Source organism: Lissotriton helveticus, chromosome 3_2, assembly GCF_964261635.1.
Source record: "Lissotriton helveticus chromosome 3_2, aLisHel1.1, whole genome shotgun sequence".
NCBI classification, from domain to species: domain Eukaryota; kingdom Metazoa; phylum Chordata; class Amphibia; order Caudata; family Salamandridae; genus Lissotriton; species Lissotriton helveticus.
In genome coordinates this window covers 214721432-214735741 of record NC_136062.1, presented here as the reverse complement: position 1 = coordinate 214735741, position 14310 = coordinate 214721432, and the positions used below count along the sequence as shown (strand labels likewise).

Below are 14310 nucleotides of genomic sequence, written 5' to 3'. Positions count from 1 at the left end.
GGGCAGCTTCAAAGCCATGGAACGCTGGGCCGCGTCCATCTTCCAATCCCGCAGCAACAGGTTACGACGGGCAGCAATAGACGAGCCACAGGACATAGCAGAAGCCCTCACAGAATCAAACGCGATGTCCGACAGGAACTCTGCCTGGCGCTCCATGGACTCGAGCAAATCCGGACAACAGACACCCACCTGCATAGCAGAAAACAGGGACTCGAAACCGGTCAGCAAAGACTGGGCAACATAGGCTCCATAAATCCCAGAACGAAGAGCCAGGTGAGAGGCGGCGTAAGACACCATCGGAGCCGAATCCAACTATTATCAACACCGTCCATCAGAATATCATCATCCGACATGGAAGGACGACCCACAAGACTGGCCACAAAGGAATCCATAGGAATGGAACCAGGCAAAGAGTCCGCCATATCCTACAAAGGAGAAAGCATGGACATAAACCTGGGCACGGAGAAATGATCCGGGTCCTTCCACTCCTTCAACAGAACCACGGACACAAAAGGATGCACTGGCAGAGAAGAGGCAACAGGCCATCAGAATTGCGGCAAGAGAACATCCAGAGAAGTGCTGGGCGCAGAATCCTCAGGAAACCCCATGTCAACCCACACATGGGAAAGGACGTCAGGCAAGAGCTCCCTGGAAATGGATATGCCCTGCAGCACAACCGCAGCAAGCGAAGACCCATCGGAATCATCAGAGGAGGAAATATCAGAAGAAAGGCAGAAATTCCAACAGCAAGCCACTGATTAGCCTTAATAACAGAAAGAGTCTCCAGAAGAAGGCGCCCAATCCGGGCATCAGCACACTTCCAAGCACGCATCACAGGAGGAGGAGGCAGGTACAGGAGAGGAATACCTCCTCTCATGATGGAGATTGCCCATGACCAACGCTCCAAAGCACAAAGCAGCAAGAAAGGAACCACAAAGAAAAGAAAAACAGCGGCCAAACAGCCTGCGTGCAACTACCCCTTTAATAACATCAGAGGGCAGTAGAGGGGACGTAGCTCAGTGGAAGAGAGCATGCTTCGCATGTATGAGGCCCCGGGTTCAATCCCCGGCATCTCCAGGAGTCCCTGTACAGCATCCTGGCTTAGGCATATTTTTTATTCATTTATTTTTTTTGCAACCGTGCACGAACACGGAACAGGCATGTCCCTGCCCAGCGAGGAAATGGCCCCAAGAACCGGAGCGCCCGGAGCCCACCCGGGCGCCCGCCTACACTAGCACCCGGCACCTAACACGGCCGACTGGTGCAACACAGGACAATGCGCATGTGCGCAAACCCAGGAAGACGCCGCCGAGACAGCCGGCAAAGCACCGCCGCCGACCGCCCCAGTGCAGCAGGGCGAACAACACGTCTCGGAGGCACACTCAGGAGCCAACACTAGGGCCCCCACAAGACAATGAGGCCCCGGCGAGATCGGGGAATCCAAAGGGGAGGAGCGCGCTCCACAACATCCCAGCGCTCACAGCCCCAAATCCCTACCTGCACGGTCGTGGTTCCAGCAGGAAAGAACATCGAGCAGCAGGAGGAAGATCCACAGCACACCAGCAGCGCGAACAGAGACCAGGGCAGTAAACGAAACAGGAAGACCCACGAAGCTAAGCAGCATAGGTCACCTGAGCCCAGGAGGAGAAAGGGAAGCCCAGCAGCCCCACTCCAAGGAATCCCACGACGGTCCATGGGAGCCCCCCAGAGCCCAGCAGAGGAGGATCCACAGGACAAACGAAGCAGGTAAGCGCCTGGCACTCACCCCAGCGTCTCCCATCAAGTAATCCACCGACAGGAAACAAAACAGGATGTGCTTCTGGTGGTTAGGTGTGATATAGCACCTGGCAGGAGGGGGGCTGGAGCATAAAAGCTTTTCCTGTTTTGTTTCCTGCCTGTGGAATACCTCATGAGTGATGACTGGGTCGAGGACGAGGGACGTAGAGGTAATGGGTCAATAGTGTGGAAAGGATTTTACTATGTTCAAGAGTCAGGTCAAGGTTTCTCAAAGCTGTGTCATCTTGTGCTTTGGTAAACAAGCTGCATCACTTTCTAAACTTCATTTCGATTGGTCACGATTATGGTACCGGAAACTATAGTGTAAGAGTGTGGAAGGGAAAACGAAGCCAGGCTTTGTTGAGCTAAGATCTGTTATTCAAGTTGGAGTCAGAAAAACCTTGATATAAAAGAAAGCGTGGCCTAGATGTGTTGCATGGTATTTTGGCAACATTGTTGGAAATGTATGTGTATCCGTCTTAGCATCTCATTGGCCTATTTTTCCTTTGTTTTGCTCGAGTTAGAACTTTTCTGTTGATTTGGATTTTCCACATTGCCGCCCCAGTCCTGTTACTGATGTCCTTTGAGTGCTGTGAGTCATAATTTCAGCAAGGAACATTAAGTCACTTCTGCCCCTTTGTTGGGTGGGAAAACAGTCATAATAAGGTGCAATAGCCCAACAGAGCTCTGTGCCACTGCATCTGCGGCACTAAGTTTCGATACATTTCTGAAATTGAGTTCAATTGAATTTACAAACTAAAATCAATATGTAAAAAGTAAAAAATGTTGAAAACAAAAATAAAGCACAGAGTGCACTTGAATTAGAATACAAACATGATAAAACCACACTAAACAGAAGAAATATGTGCCTGTTCCTGGACACCCCCGTGTCTGAACAGCAATTTCCTTTCTGTTTATGTCCAGGCCCTTAATCTCTCACCTCTTGAGTGACATCACTTATTCAGAACATAATTTGAACAGAGGAACTAGCTAAATTTACTGCAAAATATAATTCCGAATTTAAAGGTTACAGGGAAATGTTATATTTCCTCTTCCTCTTTAGCCTGCTTGGCTGAGGCATATGGCTCGCAGAAACAGGAAGTTACTTTATGTTTGACCCATGGAGAACAGATTCAAGACTTATAGCAAGTATCTTGTGAAATACTATATTCCACAGTTCGACCCGCAAATTTTAGGCGGAACCACCTCTTTTGCCTTCATAGGGTTTACTGGACCCCGTATAAACTGTCTAAACTGGGGAGTGGAACAGCATCTAGATGTCCTAAATGCAACAAGGTGAAAGGGGATGATTCTCATATGTTCATGCTTTGTCCGGTGATCCAAGGCTTCTGGCAGGATGCGAGTAATACAATATGCTCTATACTTGGTGAAGCTCCCCAGGTAAGCGAACAGCTGGTCTTTTTTGGGCTCACAAATAATCATGTATCTTTGTCAAAAAATTCAAAAAAATTGATTTTTTACTTAATTCTACTAGCTCGTAGGGAAATCTGTAAAAATTGGGTAAAGCCAAATCCCCCTAGAAAAATAGAATGGCTGGCTTCAGTTAAATATACTAATATGCTTGATATCACGCATAAATGTAAGCGAAATGCGTTCTGGCTTCCCTATGAGGAATGGGCACAGTCTCTAATCAATTGAGTCCAATGATTAGGCCTGTACACCATATTTCCAAATGCTCTTGTGGTAACCGATGGCAAGTTGGGCGAACTAGGCACCAATGGTTAAGTACAGATGGCAAGGTGTAGAGTGTACCACTCCAGGTCTCTAAAGGATCACTAGAGGCGTCCTGGAGAAGTGATCAAGGTCTTAATGGTTGTATACCTGGGCAATGAGGACACAAAAAAAAAAAAAAACAGCTCGGGTACCATACATAAAACTTGCCCAAGACAGAAGGCAAGGTCCTTGGTTGCTCTCCTCCATGCCAGTCGGCGTAACGGGCAGTATGAAAGCTAACTGGACAAATATTGTGCAACTTATACAATTTGCTCAGCCTGCCAGCTCTACATTTATAGTCTCACCGTAGACAGCTGTCCCCTGTGATACATTTTGCTTTCTAAAAAAACAGCTTGGAGCCCACTCATTGCTTACCAGCCTTTTGCTTCATTGTCACTCTAATTTGCTGGTTCCTGATTGATCAATATGTGCCAGTTTTGTTTGTGTCTCCCTTCCGTGGAGCATGGACCAAATACTGATTGCTTCTTTTTAATTAGTGGCCTTCTACTGCTTGCTCTGGGATTGAGGTTCTATTATTTGTTTTCTTCTTTCCCTTTGTCGTTGTTGTTGCTTGTCCCCCGCACCCAAGCATTAGTATGTTTACCACCACCCTACCCTCCACTCCTTCCATCAGCTGCTACCACCATTACCATCACCACCATATCACCACCATACCACCACACACCACCATCACATATTCACCACCCTACCACCAGCACCCCAATCCTACCACCATCATACCACCACCTCCTCACCCCACCACCTACTACCCTATGACCATTTTAACCACCACTACCCTATACACCATCATAACCACCACTATAATCATGACCACCCTAGACACCCTACCCCCACCCACAACACCACCACCCACACCATACCCTACCACCACCACCCTGCAAAATCTATCCTACCACAATCATTAGACACTACCACCCACCCTAACAACAACCACTACCCCAACCACCACCCCAATCCAACCACCACCCCCTACCCCAACCACCACTACCTTAACAACCATTATCACCCTAATTAAATCTCGGAGTGGTGATTGACCCCTCCCTTGATATGGGCAAACAGGTCAGCCGCACCATTTCCTCTTGTTGGGGCATTATTCATGTCCTAAGGAAGATCAGGCACTATTTATCCTTGCAGGCGAGGAAACAGCTTGCTGTTGCCCTTATTGGCTCTAGGATGGACTACTGTAATGCGCTGTATGCGGGCATAAATAAGACCCTGCTGCAGCGCTTACAGGTAGTCCAGAATGCCGCTGCCAGGTTTGTTTTGGATCTTCCGAGACGTACTTCAGCTACAGCGGCCAGAAAGTTGCTGCATTGGCTTCCCGTTGAGTCTCGCATTCACTTCAAGACTCTGAGTATGACTTACAGGGCTTTGGCTAGAAATAGTCGGTGTTGGATCTATCCTGTTTCGGTACACCCCTGCAAGGGATTTGCGGTCTTCGAGCAGACTCCTGCTATCTGTTCCCCGTTTCAGGAGAGTGAAATGGGGAGGTAGGGCCTTCTCCACTCTTGCACCGAAGGGGTGGAATGCCCTCCCTTTGGAAATAAGATCTCTGCCTACTCTCCAGGCTTTTAAAAAGGCTTTGAAAACACATCTCTTTGTGCAGGCGTATCTGCAGTAATTTATTGCTTTGATCAGCTTTTGGTAGGCGCCTTGATGCCTTCGGGTTATTGTTTTTGCGCTATATAAATTTTATTCAATTCAATTCAATTCAATTAACCACCACCATCCCAACCACCACCTTTCCAACCACCATTACTGTACTTTACATCCACCAGTGTCACCAGCACCACCATCCTCACCTCCTCAACGTAACTCCCACCTCTACCCCACCACCATCCTCAGCATCATATTCACCACAACTAACATCCTACCACCACCCACACCATACCCTACCACCCTACCACCACCACCCTGCTAACTCCATCCTACCACAACCATCATACATTAATACCCACCCTAACAACAACCACTACCCCAACCACCACCCCAATCCAACCACCACCCCATACCCCAAACACCACTACCTTAACAACCATTATCACACTAATTGAACCACCACCATCCCAACCACACCTTCCCAACCACCATTACTGTACTCTACCACCACCAGTGTCACCAGCACCACCACCCTCACCTCCTCCATTTAACTCCCACCTCTACCCTACCACCATGCTCAGCATCGTATTCACCACAACTAGCATCCTACCACCACACACACCATGCCCTACCACCATCCTAACGACCACCACCATAATCCAATCACCACAATCTTACCGCCACCATCCTCCCATAACCACCACTACCCTCACCCAAACCATCACCACCCTAGCTGCCAACCACCACCACCCTAATCCAACTACCCTCACCCTAACCAACAGCATCCTACCCTAACAACTAACCACCACCCTACCTTAACCACCACCAAAACCACTACTCTACCACAACCACTCTACTACCACTGTTACCCTAAAACCACTGCCCTAACTACTACCACTCTCACCAGAACCACCATCCTCTCCACTACAATTCTATCCACTATGTCCACCCAACCACCATACCTTTCCACCACCCTACTCACCAACCTAATAACAACCCAACCATCACCCTATCTACAACCCCTCTACCCCAACCACCACCACTGCCCAAATCCAACCAACTCCACTCTAGCCAAACCCCTTTCACCACAACCACTTTTCCACTGCTTATACCACCCTACTACCACCACTGCCATAACACAATAACCCTCACCACCGCCGCCACTACTCTACCACCCTCACCACCACTGCCCTCACTACCACCATTCTTACTGCCACCCCTCCCTACCACTACCCTCAGCACCACCCTCACCACCACCATCATCCTTCTACCACCACTGATCCCACCACTCTCACAAGCCTTACCACAACAACCACCATACCCTGCCATCACCCTAAAAACCACCATAACCCAGCCACCACCATCCTACCTTGTCACCACTGCCCTACCTTAACAACCACCACTCTAACAACCATCTCAAAGATGACCGTTTTAATCCAACTATCACCACCCTACCCTAACCAACATCATCCTACCTCACAACAAACCACCATCCTACCCTAACCTCCACCATCACCACTGTACCGCCACCACTGCCCTATAACCCACACCCTAACTACCTCTACCCACACCAGCACTACCAACTGCACCACCACCTTGTTCACACTACCCCACCACCACTCTACCTCAACCACTCCACCATCATACCCTACCACCACCTTACTCACCAACCTTACAACAACCACCATATACACCACCACCAATCCCTACCTCCACCACCCCAACCATCACTATTGCCCTAATCTATCCACCAACTTCACCTATACCACCACCACTCTACCACTGCCACTACCTTAACACAATCACCCTTACCACCATCGATGCCCTACAAGCCTCATTACCACCCTTCCCAGCATCACTACCCTAACCACCACTGCCCTCACTAAACAATACTAATCCCCACTCCCACTTGACCAACACCCTCAGCGTCACTCTCACCACCATCATCCTACCGCCACCCTCAATACTGCAACTCTCACATGCCTTACCACCACCAGAACCACCCACACCACCATACTCTACCATCATCCTAACAACTACCACCATAATCCAACCCGCTCCGACCTACCTTATCACCACCACCCTACCTTAACCACTACTGTACTCTAACCAGCAGCACCCTGACCACCACCCAACCCTAACCACCACCACCCTACCTGTATCACCACCATTCTAACCACTACATCCACCCTAGCACCACCACCCTCACCAACACTCTGCCAAAGCCACCCCACCATCAAACCCTACTACCACCCTAGCCTAACCATAACCACCATACCCTAACCGTGACCACTCTACCCCAACCACCACCACTGCCCAAATTTAATCACTGCCACCCTAACCACCACTACTCTAACCCTACCTATACCTTACCACCACCATTACCCTGCCAGCCACACCACCACCCTCCCTCACCATCACTGCCTCATTTCCACCATTCTTATGCCACTTTCACCTTACCACCACCCTTAGTACCACCCTCACCCCCATCATCCTGTCACTAGTGTTGACACCACTCTAAAAACTACTGCTCTCACAAGCCTTACCTCCACCGCGGCTCTTAACATCACAACCCACGCCACCACCATCATACCTACCATCACGCTAACAACCACCACCATAGCCCAGTCACCACCATCCTGCCTTATCATCACCACATCTTTCCTTAACCACCACCATACCTAACCCCACCACCGTTGAAACCACCTCCACTACCCTAAGGCAAACAGAATCACTTTCTCCTAACCACATCACCCTACCCTAACAACTAACCATCACCCTACCCTAACCACTATCACCACCATAACCACCACCACCACTACCCTACAACCACAAACCTAACTACCAGCACCACATCAACACCACCATTCTAACCACTGTGTCTACCCTACCACCACCCTCTCCACCACTATCCTACCACCACCCTCAAATTCCAAACAAGCACCTCACCAACCACCACCACCACCACGATCACCATCCTCAACATAACCAACGCCATTCTCTACTCCCACCCTCACCATCCTCAACAGCACCACCCTAATCTCCGTACCTTAGCCACCACCACTCTTTCACTATGGCTTAGTCTTGTAGAAGCTCCGAATTTTTAACAACCATTTTCAACTCATTACTTGATTGCTGTTTCCTTGGAAACTATGTATCTAGGTATCCAGTAAAGCTAAGTCATTTCAAAGACTGAAAAGCATTTACACATTGTCTATAGCTATCTCCCGACCTGTCGACCTTATCTATGGAAATCAATATGTGTACGTTGAGAAGGAACTCTATGGTAAAATGTTGCTGCAAATCCTAAAGCGACTACTTATTGGGCAGATTCACATTTGCATAAACTTTACAGTTGATTGCCTTGTACATTTTAATTGATGTGAAGTGGGAATAAGAAAACATAGTGTTCATCGCATTACATGGTATGCTTTTAATAAAGCAGCCTACAAACGCAGTCAATCTTGCTTTGGGCTGTATTGGGCTTTCCTGCCTCGTCTTCTGTTTGTCGCTCCCCTGGAGGATAGTCTCAATATTTGTGTCCTTTCATTGCTTACTTTTAAGACATTCCTTTATTGTTTTTTTGGTTCAGCACTCCATGAGACTGCACTTGTTTTCCAGTTCTCTCCCTCATGTACTTCTTCGAGTCCCTCCACTGCACGATTTGTTGCTCAAGTGCTGCTCCCCATGCCCTTCATGTTTTGCTTGCCCTTGTATGCTTCTCCCCCACATTGTTTTCTCTCCCCTGTGCATCTCCCTATTCCACGTTGCGCTCTCTCTCGTCCATGTGCTTCTGTTCTTCTGTGATCTTCCGTGTTGTGTTGTTCTTCCACCACCTCCATGTTCGTTCCTACCCTGGCCTCTGTGATCCTTACACCCACCAGTGCCCTCTGTGTTGTTTCCACCCACGTTTTCCTTGTTGCTTCCCCATCCACGTCTTTAAAAAAAGAAAACATGTGTTGCCTCTAACTTTTATTTTTATCTACCAATCCAACTTTGATCAGTAAATAAAAAGAAAACAAGCCCCACACAATGTTATGTTATATTATGTTATGTGGTCTCTTTTATAGCGCACGGCTACTCGAAGGAGTGTCCCGGCGCTTTGGCAAAGAGAACTGCAGAAAGGTACACAACACAGCAACTCACAGAGGGCCCAAGACATAACATAGGGAGAAAAGCCAGGTCTTCAACTCCTTTCTAAAGGAGAGCAGACTGTTGGCTTTCCTTAGGGAAACAGGAAGCTCATTCCAGCATCGAGGTGCCAAGTATCGAAAGGAGCGACCTCCAATCCGAGCGTGTCTAATAGGGGGAACAACTGCTTTGGCCAACACAACCGACCGTAACGTCCTCCTCGGCGCGTAAAAGGCCATGCGCTTCCCAATGTATTTAGGGCCAATCGAATGAAGGGCCTTAAAAGCAAGGGTAAGAACCTTGAAAGTAATTCTCTTAGAGATAGGAAGCCAGTGCAGTCTCTTAAGCAGCTCCGAGGCTTTTGCCCTACGCGGAAGACCAAAAATGGCTCTTGCCGCAGAATTCTGCACAAGTTGCAGGCGTGCCAGAAGGTATTTGGGTAGCCCGAGGTAAAGGGCATTCGCGTAATCCAATGTGTAGCCAGGTGCACGCGTGGTGCATGTGCCTACTATATTACACAGCTGAGGCTGTTGCGTCGTAGCAACTTTCTTTTTGGTTTCATCTGTAGCTGTGCTGCACAGCAGTGATAGAAAGCATTGGTAAAGTCAGTAGTTCCCGAAGGCCAGACCTATTGACTTTGCCAATGCTCTTTTGTTTGTTTGGCTTTTTTGCTATTACTGTACTGGTGAATTTCCAGTCCTGTGCTGTTATTTGGCAAATCCTTGCTTTCGGGTGTGTAACACTAGTTCATCAAATTGACCTTAACCAGAACGACATTTACCGATTACCCTGACCTGTTAAATTAAATTCTAAGGCAGGAAAATGTATTTTCTAGTGGCAAAGAGTCATCTGTCAAATATACATATTCAGGAAGTGCTCCATTCCCTTGACCCTCATCCTCCATTCTCACTGAATGTCACTCTTAGTTGTCCATGATCCTCGCCCTCATTGCTCCCCAAGTTTTTTTACTCTCTGACAGTGCCCCACATTCCTGAATGTCATATCTCACCGTCTCTCACTTCTCCCTAATCCTGACCCTCAGTCCCTTCTAAGCTTCAGTGGTTCATGACCCTCACTGCTCAAGGGCTCTCTCAGCCCCCTGTCTTCTGTGCTCCTTATGCCACACTACTATTTCTTGACTGTGTCAGTAAACTGTTCTACCATATTCTCCATTTTCAACTTTTCAATTTAAAAAAAAATGTTAACCCATGTGTCCCTTTCAAACATAGCATTTGTTGGACTTGGAATTCTGTGCGGAGTGCCCCCCTCCTCCCCCAAATTTCTGCCTTCACCCCTCCTATTTTACTTTATTCGATTTTGCCTTTCACCCTCCACTTTTTTCTGAATGTTTTTGTTGGCCTTAGGACTATTTGCACCTCACCATAGCTAACCAGTGATTAAGTGCTTGTGCTCACTCCCTAAAACATGGTGAAATTGGCTTACACCTGATTTAATTTACTTATAAGTCCCTAGTAAAAGGGTATTCCATATACCAAGTGCTTGTATATTAAATGCTATTAGAGGGCCTGCAGCACTTATAGCGCCACCCACGTAAGTGTCCCAGGTCTGCCATTGCAGCTGGCAGCCAGCTGAATTGCTCAATAGGAAATCTAACATCAATACTGGCTTCCACAGTTGAACAAATTAAATGATCCTAGGAAAATATTTTATTTCACCAAACCTTCTTTTTCTTCATTATCACGAGAGAGTACCTTCAAATGTGTAAATTTAGGAAGTACGCTCTACAAAAACATTGGGTTTGGTTTAAACAACTGTATGGGTACTCTCTAATAAGGGTAGGCCACATACATGGCTCACATGAGAACTGACTTGCCTCTGACTTCACTGATGACATTGTCAACAGCGTGGGGGGGGGGATGCTTGAATATTTCTAGTTCATATTTAAAGGTACATATTTTAATAAATGCATCTCAATGCAGTGATATAATTTGAAGTACTATGGTGAAATACTTTTTAAAAAAAAATCAAATTTGAAGTGACTTTATCTTACTTTTGGACCCTCTGTCTTTTCCAGGCCAAGACTCGAATAGGAAATTGAGGGGGGGTATTCCTCCCCCAGCTACGTCCATGCCGGTGTGTTGCACAAAAGCGATTACCCACAAAAGGTAGATAGACAATACTTTTATCAGTTCTCTTCTTAGAACTACCCACTAGATGGCAGTGTCTTTAACTGTTTCATAATTAGAATCCAAAACGTAAGGAAATATGTTGTGCATGAGAAAGGCAGCATTCTCAACAGATTTTGTTGACTAGTTAGTTACAAGTTCCTCAACAAATACTGTTGTAATGTTTTTAGATGTTTTTTAAGTGCACGTGGGTCGTTGTTGTAGAATAGAGTGCCGAATACTAAGCATGTTATATCCATCTAGTAAAGAATAACAAATCACACCTGAAGGTGTATCTCAACGTGCAACCTCCTCATAGATCCTACCTACTCATTAAACAGCCAGGCAGTGGCGTAACGAAACTTGAGGGGGCCCCCCTGCAAACTACATGGAGGGGGCCCCCCTCCCATTCTCCGTGCCAGTCTAGAGCTCTCAGGCCAGCGACCCGCCATACTGAAGGGGATGCGGGGCTATTGTTACGCCACTGTCACCAATACAGCCGTTATAAGTAACACTTGATGGTGGAGTTAAAGGTTGGGCTTAGTCTGCCCGCAGGTTATCATAGGTGGTGGTCTATTCATTGCAGGGTCCCTGCCATCAGTAGGCCGGGGAAGTTTGCCCAATTTTAGGTTGGTTTCCTGATGCAGACTCCTGTCATGATATACATCGGGTCCACTCATCATTCAGTTTTGACAAAAGTGCATCCACTGCTCCTTCTCGTTTCCGTTTTAAAACATTAGATAATGCGACAATGCTGTATTTCAAAAGCAGATGTAACTACAAAGAGCACATTTTTATAATACATTTTTATTAGCAGACAATAGCAATCTTAAGAGGCATTGCATAGCTACATACACACTCTGACCCCAATTCCATCACAGTCTCTCTCTCTCTCAGTCAGTCAGTCTCTCTCTTTCAGTCAGTCAGTCTCTCTCTCTCAGCCAGTCAGTCTATCTCTCTCTGTCATTCAGTATCTCTCAGTCAGTCAGTCTCTGTCAGTCTCTCTGTCAGTCAGTCTGTCAGTCAGTCAGTCTGTCGGTCTCTCTCTCTCTCTGTCAGTCTCTCTATCTCTCTCTCTTTCTGTCAGTCAGTCTATTTCTGTTAGTCAGTCAGTCTCGCTCTCAGTTTTTCAGTCTCTCTCTCTCTCGGTCAGTCAGTCTCTCTCAGTCAGTCAGTCTCTCTCTCAGTCAGTCTCTCTCTTTCTGTCAGACAGTCTCTCAGACAATCTCTCTCTCTGTCAGTCTCTCTGTCAGCCTGTCTCTCGGTCTGTCAGTCTCACCCTCTCTGTCAATCAGTCTCTCCCTTTCCATCAGTCAGTCTCTCTCTCTGTCAGTCAGCCTGTCTTTCTCTCTGTCAGTCTCTCTCTCTCTCTCTGTCAGTCAGTCTCTCTCTCCGTCAGTCAGTCTCTCTCTCCGTCAGTCAGTCTCTCTCTCTCTCTCTGTCAATCTCTCAGTCTCTCTGTCAGTCAGTCTCTCTCGGTCAGTCTCTCTCAGTCAGTCATTCTCTCCCTACCTCAGTCAGTCAGTCTCTCTCTCTCGGTCAGTCACTCTCTGTCAGTCAGTCTCTGTCTCTCTCTCTGTCAATCTCTCAGTCTCTCTGTCAGTCAGTCTCTCTCTCTCGGTCAGTCTCTCTCAGTCAGTCATTCTCTCCCTACCTCAGTCAGCCAGTCTCTCTCTCTCTCTCTGTCAGTCATTCTCTGTCAGTCAGTCTCTCTCCGTCAGTCAGTCTCTCTCCGTCAGTCAGTCTCTATCTCTTTCTCTCTCTGTAAGTCTCTCTCTGTCAATCTCTCTCTCTCTGTCAGTCTCTCTCTTAGTCGGTCTCTCCAATCTCTCTCCACTGTCTCTCCACTCTCTCTCTACTGTCTCTCCACTCTCTCTCCACCGTCTCTCTCCAACCTCTCCACTCTCTCTCCAACCTCTCCTCTCTCTCTTCACTCTGTCTCTCTCCACTTTCTGTCTCTCCACTCTCACTATCTCTGTCCAACCTCTCCACTCTCTCTCTCTCCAACCTCTCCAATCTCTCCACTCTCTCTCCACTTTCTGTCTCTCCACTCTAAACTCGATCTACTCTCTCTACACTGTCTCTCTCTCTCCAGACTCCACTCTCTCTCCACTGACTCTCTACTCTCTCTCCACTCTCTCCACGGTCACCCTCCACTCTCTTTCTCTCTACTCTATCTCCACTATCTCTCTCTTTAGTGTCTCTCTCCACTTTATGTCTCTCCACTCTCACTCCACTCTCTCTCTCTCCACTGTCTCTCCACCATCTCTCCACTCTCTCTCCTCTCTCACACCCACCGGTCTCTCTCCACTCTCTCTCTCCCTCCCCTCTCTCTCCACTCTCTCTCCACTCTCTCTACACTGTCTCCCTCCCCTCTATCTCCACTGTCTCTCCACTGTCTCTCTCCAGTGTCTCCCTCCACACTGTCTCTACGCTCACTCTCCACTCTCCCCACTCTCTCTCCACTCTCTCCCTCCACTCTCTTTCTCCTTACTCTCTCTCCACTGTCTCCCGCTCCACTCTCTCTCCACTCTCTCCACTCTCTCTCTCTCTCTCCACTGTCTCTCCACTCTCTCTCAACTCTCTCTCCGCTCTCTCTCTCCACTCTCTCGCCACTCTCTTCACTGTCTCCCTCCACTCTCTCTCCAATCTCCACTCTCTCTCTCCAATCTCTCCACTCCCTCCACTATCTCTCTCTTCACTCTGGCTCTCCACTCTCTCTCTCTCTCCACTGTCTCTCTCCACTGTCTCTCCCCACTGTCTCTCTCCACTTACGTCTCTCTCTCGCTCTCTGGGGGGGGGGCATGGTTAAATTACCGGCAAGTTATGCAGGCCATTATGTTGCACCCTCGTTCTGGTTAATTAAAATGTTACGTAAATATGAGAATTTTAGGACGTTAATCACCTTGACATAAACCATTGC

The 14310-nt window shown here is 47.7% G+C and overlaps 1 non-coding gene across 1 annotated transcript; it reads left to right on the top strand.

Annotated features, from left to right (window-relative positions):
* Positions 1-1005: 1005 nt before the first annotated feature.
* Positions 1006-1077, top strand: TRNAA-CGC (transfer RNA alanine (anticodon CGC)). Its single transcript has one exon. It is a non-coding gene; the product is annotated as a tRNA-Ala (tRNA).
* The last annotated feature ends 13233 nt before the right edge of the window (positions 1078-14310 follow it).